Raw genomic sequence first — 8,708 nt, forward strand, 5'->3', positions numbered from 1 at the left:
GACCTATTTCTCGAACAACCTATATATCGAACATGATCGGATAATCTATGGTACATGCCGACACGCGATCACAGTTGATCTCGGGTCATAGTATGGTATGACAGGAATCTCATGAGCCACGTCAGTCGCGATCGGCTATGCCAAGCCGTTTGCTCGGATTACTATTTCTACGACATTCTGTGTCAAACTCGCTCATTAAGATTCAATAAAATTGAATCACATGTTGACGAGATCTCCCTTTTTTTTTCTTTTTTTCCTCCCTGTGCTCTGCAATCCTTGATTTTTTATAGGTCTCGCTCTAAAAAAAAAAAAAGAATCTCTCTTCCGTTCGTTTTTTCTCGTTCAAGTCCAAGAGATTTCTCGAACCGTCCATATAATTTCATTAAATCGTTCTTTAATTCTCTTTGGCAATAAAGGCAAAGTAAACTCATCGTTCACGGAATGTATTATATGTGAGCAATGCTATGCTATATATTACACTAATGAATTCATAATATCAAATTATATTCAATAATCGAGTTATTTTTAATCATTTTTAGATGGTTCACCATTGCTGCTATTCAATATATTGTTAATTTGATTAAAACAATAGAGTTAAATAATTTAACTTAAGAAATTGTATCAAATTTGATTCAAATTTAGTTTATTATTTATTAAATACATACATTAATTTAATATACAACGATATTTATTTTGAAGTTTGAAACTGATCTAGAAATGGATTGACTTCGACACACGTAGAAAAATGAAAAAAAAAAGACTGGGTTATCGTTGCTCTTTTGATATTTAAAAATGCCTTTGTAAAAATTCGCACTATGTTTTCATAGTTTTTCTATGTAGAATTTGTAATGAAATCACTTCTGGGAAAGGCAGTATTTAAAAGACGATTGATTAAGGATTCAGGAAGAAACAGGCTGCGTATATTTGACTGGAAAAGTTATTTAATAGATTGTTATCTTCATAATGAATGTTGTGATATTCTGAAGGGAAATTTCTGCTAAATCAACGCATTTTGTAGACTAACGGGCTGTGTTTGCTGCAGAGATAGGTTTGCATCTTGTTAGAAATCTTGCCGTCCAAGGCAAAATTTAAATAGCCGCGCTGAACAAAATTCGAAATTAATTAAAAGCAGATTAACGCTACAATCAACGATGTACGATACCCAATTGAGGTAAATTAGAAATAAACGAAAATATTGTGAAAATATTAGCGAAAGGACAAAGTTTTTGTCATTTGTCAATACAGTCAATGATATATATTACCTGTGATATATAAATGTCTGACCAAACTCCTGCCCCAACTCCTGACGATATTACTTCGCCCGCATCGCAAATAAATCGGCGATACTTTTGAAGTTTGATCCTCCTGCGGGGATTTCCCTTTCCGTCCTCACTCTGACACGATAGGTTTATCTTTCCGGTTTAAATTCTATTATCCTTGACACTTTTGGTGACGGCCCTGCCTGCTCTCATTCACGCGATTTAATTAGAGACAGACGAACTTCATTCAGAGAACTTATTCGAAACGAGCACATGTCGGGGAAAAGTGGGACACGCCAAGGCGCGATTGTGAGGAAACGCAGATGTCGTCCCGGCTTGAAACGACCGGCGTCATTCGCGTATAATTGAACCGTTGAATGGAAAAGGGCGTTATTGTTAGTCTCGTCCGGAAAAACAAAAGGACTCGCAAAAAAGCGTCCGATAAAAAAATCTAGCTGTTATTACAAAATTTTCTCCTCGTTTATGAAGAAAATCAAAAATGTTTTTATTACACCGAGCTTGTTACATTTGGCGCTTTCCGGCAAGAAACACAGTGTAACACAGTGATTTTATTTTCTTCTTTTTTTTTTAACATTGATAAATAATAAAGATGTATAAATTCATTGTGCCATGAATCCTCGATCTGTGTCTCTTGTTGAAAAACATCTATTGTTACCGTATACAATTTAAAACAAAAAACAAGTAAACACTTTTTAAAAAGAAAACGCGCGTTGCGTGCATTGTTGTCCCGTGAATTAGTTTACCGCAGTTGCAGACACGTGAATTGTGGAACTTTGCAATGCAGCCGTGTTCCTTATCTTTTAGTCTATTCGATTTATCGCTCGCGTGCCTCGGCGATGGATCAGCGATCTCTCTCGCGAAATTCGCCGTGAAGGAGAGGTCCGTTCGAGTAACAAGCGCTGACCGAAGTATAGAAGAGGCCATAACCGCTAAGAGGTCGCGCTGCAGCGGCTTATCCTACCGGCTATTGCACTATGCATTGTAATGCGGAGTCGTAAACAGTGTCGTTGTAGTTTGCGAGTAAACGGCCAATCGCTCCCTTGCGAAATTCTTTCAAGCCGGCGCGCCGCTGGCAGGGAAGCGTTCCGTAGCGAAAGGCGAAGGACGAAGGGAGAAAGAACGAACGATATAATGATAATAATGCGCATGCAACGGAGGAAGATAAACCGTCACGCGCTCCCGAGGGTGCCGTGCACCGATTTTGTATCCCCAGTCCCTCTCGCTCCCTCTTCGTCGCAATCGCGTAAATCTTCGAGAACGCGCCGTTCGTGCTTTATGGGGCAGCCTCGCCGTAGCTGCCCGTGATTAAGCTTAAACACTCCTCGAGACTCGTACTGATTACGCGCTGGAACGTCGGGGAATGCACGACGGAAGCAAGCAGTGAGAGAAAAACACGACTTCAGCGAATAGCGCAAGTCTTCATTTTTTTCGTTACTTCGAAAATTGAAGGCGGATACTTAATTGACGTTACGGTCGACTGTTATTCGCGGTATTTTCGTGATTCTACAAAGAGGGAGATTTACAAGTTTTCACGTATATCATACAGAAGAATAATTACGCAGACAGATATTACTGCTTTAACCTGGTTGTAACAGCTCGGATAATTAAGATTACGCCAAGTGGCGAAATTTATCGTAACGTAAAGGAATATTATTGCGACACGATAATGGTATATTTAGAATTAAAACATTTTGAATCGAATCATGTTGTGCAAGTGCTATAGTAAATTTGTTAGTATCATTAAATTGTACGAAAAGGATTTTATTGAAGCATCTATAAATTTAGTTATATAGATACAGATATAAAAATAATTTTGTTGAACGATTAAAATGACAATACATAGATCGCTCAAAGTAGTTGCTAAATGTTACAATTTTTTGCAGCATTGCTCATCGTGTTTAACATTTTTAATTATTTTGATGGTTCAACAAAATTATTTTCAGATCTCTGTCTAGCTGAATTTTTAAATACTTCAACAAAATCGTTTTCTGCGTACAAGTATAGTCCATAACGATTTAATGCGGCGATTCAACTTATTTCTACATGCGGGGAAACAAACCCAGTGATAAAGGAGATTTTTTTGTATTCAGACCTTGTCTGTGGTTGCCACGTGATGATATACATACAATGAAACAGCCATCTTATTTGAGAAACATCGACTGACACGAATTTTCTGTCATGCTCAATCGCCAATTCTCTACGTGACTTCATGGAAAAACGTTATTACAGTTTCACGACACGTTACATGCAATTCATATTTCCCGAGTAAGTCGGAAGCAAATAACTCTGGGCACACGATTTCCGACTGACAGAGAAGAAGATTTGCGAAAGGAAGTAGAAAAAAACCCGTGAAAGAGGAAGAAATTGAACTGCCGCGGAATTGTAACTCTGCTCTCGGAAAAAGATGATTCCGTAAAATACTCGAGCTCGTATTCATGCCACATTTTTCAGACAATACGAAAAAAAAAACGACGGAAATTACATTCTCTTTCTGTTTATATATATTTTTAAATGTTCAAGTCAGATGTTTCTGGCTTTCTATTATCATTTCTATTCCTATCCATTCTTTTATTCCAATAAGGAAAGACGCTTTTATTGAAATGTCTCAAATTTTAGTTAAATATAGATCTGAATTTATTAAACCATCGATATAGTTATGTAGAACGTTCAAATTAATTATTAGGATATCGAAACCTTTTTTTACTATTGTTCATTATATTTGCAATTTCTACGTAATTGTTTTGATGAACCAACACAATTATTTTTAGATCAGTATACAGCTAAATTTTTCGACGCTTTAGAGATCGTTCTTTTCGTGAATAATTCGACAACTTGTTACGCTTTTATTTTTCCACTAAATTAGCTCTCAGCTCCAATTATAGGTTGCTCTATTGATCGATGCTGAATATGATTATTCATAATTGCAATTAGATTAGCGAAAAGGCAAATAGCTTTAACGCTAATAACAAATAGAAAAACTTAAGCGATAAAATGTAAAGTAGTAAATGAATCAATATTTTTTATCTACTACATAGGAAGGATTCTACAGTAAAAAAATTTTTTTATTTGATATTATACTTGCGGAAAAGATTGCGGTAAAGAATTTCAACTAAATCTAAAAATAATATTTGGTTGAAATATAAAGATAATATATATATATATATATATATGTAGGACACTGAAACTGGTTACTAAAACGTTTTACGTACCTTCTAAAAACCATCTCTCGTGCAAAGGGCCGGCGGGTCCCTGCTCGATCGGTGACTGACGATCTCTCTCATTCTGCCGTGCGCCGATCCTCACCCTGTTCCGTCCTCCTGAAAGATCACGAAACGACCACCGTTTACTGTTTACTCGCGAGCCGCGAGGGCCACGTGACTACGGCCAATAAATTATCGCCGTTATTGAGACGCGCGGTTAACCCAGGGGTGCGAGGAGACCGGGGCGGAAAGGGGCGAGAAAGCATACTGTGGCAATTTTTCCCTCTAAGTAAAACGTCGGCGTTTAAAACGGCGCCGCTCCGTTAATGGCGTATCGAAGGCGCAAAGAAAGCGGACCGATCATTCTTACGCACACGTGAGATTAACTACGTCCTATCACGCCATGGGTTACTTAACACCCTTACACACGCCACTTAACACTTAACGATGCCCGGCGATTTTTTTTCTCGCAAATGACACTTTGACTCGTCTCGGCAGTATCATGCCTGTCCCTTTCTTTCTCTCTCTTTTCCTTCGCGTTACCTTCCTTGTAAACGTTACGCTCGCATTGTGTGCTGATAAACAGAGATCTGCCTCACATTTACTCAACCATATTCAGCAAACGCGAGAATCCATTGGAAATAACTTATAGTTAAACGCGCAAGCATTTGAACCGCTTCGTTATTTGTAGTATCAATAAACGGTTCCTCGATTTGTTTGGTGCGTAATGTTTAACGCAAAAATCACATGTATACACACGTCACACCGACAAAGCGGAGTTCAACGTGAAAGAATAATGAGGATCAATAAGAGAATGCGCGCCAGCATTTGTTTGTTCGCAAATACATTTGATTGTTGTTACCGCTTCGGTTAAAGGGAGGAAACAACGCGGAGGTATCCCTGGGAGAAACTTTCAGATACACGGAGGGATTACACCGAAGAACCTATTTGATTTCTAGCTCGTCTAACTCGCCCGCATTCCATTCGCCGTGAGAATCTAATTGAATTCTTTCCATGTTTGACCGTTTATCGGTGGAATTTAAGCATTTAGGTACTCCGATTTTACACGAAAACTTATATACGTTTCACAAAGCCACGTATATTCACAGATTTAAAAAAAAGTAAATCTAAAAAATGTCTTTATACATATTTATTTATATATTTGATAGTATAGCAAAATAATAAAAATCCTTCTACGGAATAAAAATCGAAAATTATATACATTGAAAAAGAATTTACTAAATTATATATTTTTCTTAATAGTGCTAAGTAAGCGTTGTGATGCAACAGTAAATAAATATTTACTCAATAAAAAATCAAATTAATGATTTTTGTATTAAATAAATATATGTTTACATTAAGTAAATGTTTACTTAGAGCTATTCAAATAAATATTTATTAAAAATTAGTATATTTTTTTCAGTGTAGCGTCAATACTTTTCCTTTTCAAAGCATAAAACATGTTCTGTTCGAATATCATTTCGGAAGGGTAAGCGAACATTTCGATGTGGTCTCGAGATCTCATTCCCTAGACCTCTTGAATCTTGAGATAATTTTTTTGTGGAAGCAGAAGCAAAGTGAGAACGTGTGAAAAACGAAGTAGAAATGGACGTAGTCAAACAAGACGTAGTGAAATCTTCACCGATGTCGCTCGCACATCACCACCGCGTCGCTGACGGCATAACCATTTACATAACCGACATTCAACTGGTTCTTGAACTTCGCTCTTCGATTCCTTTCTCGCCGTGGCGATCCTCCTACGCTATATCGATCCACGGGGCTACCACGTTGAAAGGAGGGGATCTCACCGGCGCGTGCAAGACGGAGAGGCCGACAGCCGGATGGGCGGCGGGGGGCAAGACGAAGGGTATTTTATTGTACATGTATATTTATTCCTTTCCCAACGCTGACACGCACTCACGGTAAACCAAGGCACGCACGAACGCACGTTCAGAATCGTCATTCAGGAATACAAGATGGGGTGATCACGTCTTGTGACGTAAGAAACGTGAGAGGGACAGTCGCTAGGGACTGTCGCTGTTGGCAACGTCGAAGAGCATCCGAAGAGGAAATCGGCAATCGTACAATGTCTCTCGTTATATCGAAATGTGTAACATATCCGAGGTAAAGATTGTTAAGCCTATTCTACAATTGTAGAAGTATTGTGCACTGGTAGATATCAAAGGAGCAATGCTGACCCAATCCTTGGAATTAAAGAACATTTTGTTATTTTTTACTTCTGTCTATGTCAAGATGTAAATCAATCCATTTCTATAGTCAGTTTTAAAGTGAATATTTTAACGTATGCACTTATCGTTTGAGTCAACCCGTTTGAGTCAAACTCGTTTGAAATAACACCCTTATTTTTATTAAAATAACAACACATTGGATTAATAAGAGTAGTGACGACCTATAAATAAAATTAAAAATTTAAATTGCAAATATAATTTGACATTATGAATTTAACAGTGTAAATTATCGAAGTTGTAAGAATTGATCGATCATAGTCAAATGAGGACATTGTTCAACCGTGGTTGGTCAATTCTTACAACGCTCACGCAATTGTAAACGCGCTTTACCCGCTTTATCGTCTTATCTTAACGTCCATTTAATAATGTTCATTTTACGTTCAACAAGCTAAATCATGTATTACTATTTGCCTGCATGAATAACTGATGTACTGCGATCCTTGGATGTATGTGAAGGACTTATACGAAGCGACGATGGTCAATCTCTTTTCAATAAAAGAAAATCTACCTCTATAACTGGCTCGACTTCTCGAGAGAGAGAGAAACATCATCGTTCAATACCAGTTATACAAATGATTGCAAATCCGATATTGCAAAAAGAGCTTTATTTCCACATTGAATGAAGTGGAGATTGTCGGATTCGTTTTTAAGAGTCGTGCACTGATGAAAAATCGCTCACCGCTAAAATCAAATTTCTTGAAGCGAGACGATATATTCGAGACAACGTATGATGATCTTTACAGAGAACTTACGGAGGTATCATCGGCGAAATCACTGACACCGCGCAAGAGCGAGACACACCGGAAAGGGAGACCGCGCACGCCGAATCGAGTGCAACGGGGACTCACCGCGGGGACCGTGTCGTCCCGTAAGGAAGAGACACCGGCGCGTCGACGTCCGAAGCGCGCAAGGAGCTTTCGAGCGACACCTGTGCCGACTTAAGGTCTGGTCGGATAGGAAAAGCAGCGAGAGCCGGTGGCGCGTGGGAAAAAGCGATGTGCACGCGATGCCGGTGGCATATCGGACGGAGAGGAAGAAAGAGAAAGAGAGAAAGAGATTGAGGGGAAGGAAATGAAAGAGAAGGAAGAAGAGAGGGAGGGAGAGAGAGAGAACGAAGCCACCACGAAAATCGTGTGGTGGCGTGCCAGCCGATGGTCCCGGACCAACCCGATCGATATACCCTTTTTTCGAGAGTGCCTTCTCTCTATCCCTCTCTTTTCCCTCCCTTTCTCTTGGTCACTCTCCGTCTCTCTCTCTCTCTCTCTCTCCCTCACATCTGTTTCACTTGATCTCTCGCTCACGCTCGTGAACTTTGCCTCACCCTCGGGACGAGAGAGAGAAAGAGAGAGTCCGATGACCTGCCTGCCCGTTTCTCCTCGAGAGAGAGAGAGACGTGCAACCTGGCACCGCTGAAGAGAAACGCAAAGGAAGACACAAGACGCGGATAAATCGCGACACGTTAAGAACGTCCCTCTCTCGCGGGCGCGTAGACGTACCTGACGAGAGCGGGAGCACGAGAGCAGGAGACGCGAAAGAGCGATGTGTCCCGGCGAGCCGCTCTTCTCTCTCTCTCTCTCTCTTTCTCTCTCTCTCTCTCTCCCGTTTCTTTACACTCGGCCCGCTCTCCTCTCCGGCTATTTTTCTCCTCGCTCCTTCTCCCCCGGCGGCGAAAGGAGGCAGGAGGAATCTTCCGGTTGCAGCTTTCTCACCTCACCGTATAACGCCACGCGGGAATCAATACGCGCGCCTGCCTCCAGCCTTTTTCCCCTCTCACTCACTCTCTCTCTCTCTCTCTCTCTCTCTCACTCTCTCTTTCTCTCTCTCTCTTCCTCGCTTTCTCTCTCTCGCACTTTCGTTCGCTCCCTTCCCTCTCGCTCACTCCGTTCACTCGCGCTCCCTCTTTCCTACGCGTTCTCTCTGTCAGCCACCCTTCGGCTAGGCCACCCTCGCCGTCCGTCCGCACTCCACCACCACCCCCC

This window comes from Cyphomyrmex costatus, unplaced genomic scaffold, assembly GCF_001594065.2.
Source record: "Cyphomyrmex costatus isolate MS0001 unplaced genomic scaffold, Ccosl1.0 scaffold60, whole genome shotgun sequence".
NCBI lineage: Eukaryota > Metazoa > Arthropoda > Insecta > Hymenoptera > Formicidae > Cyphomyrmex > Cyphomyrmex costatus.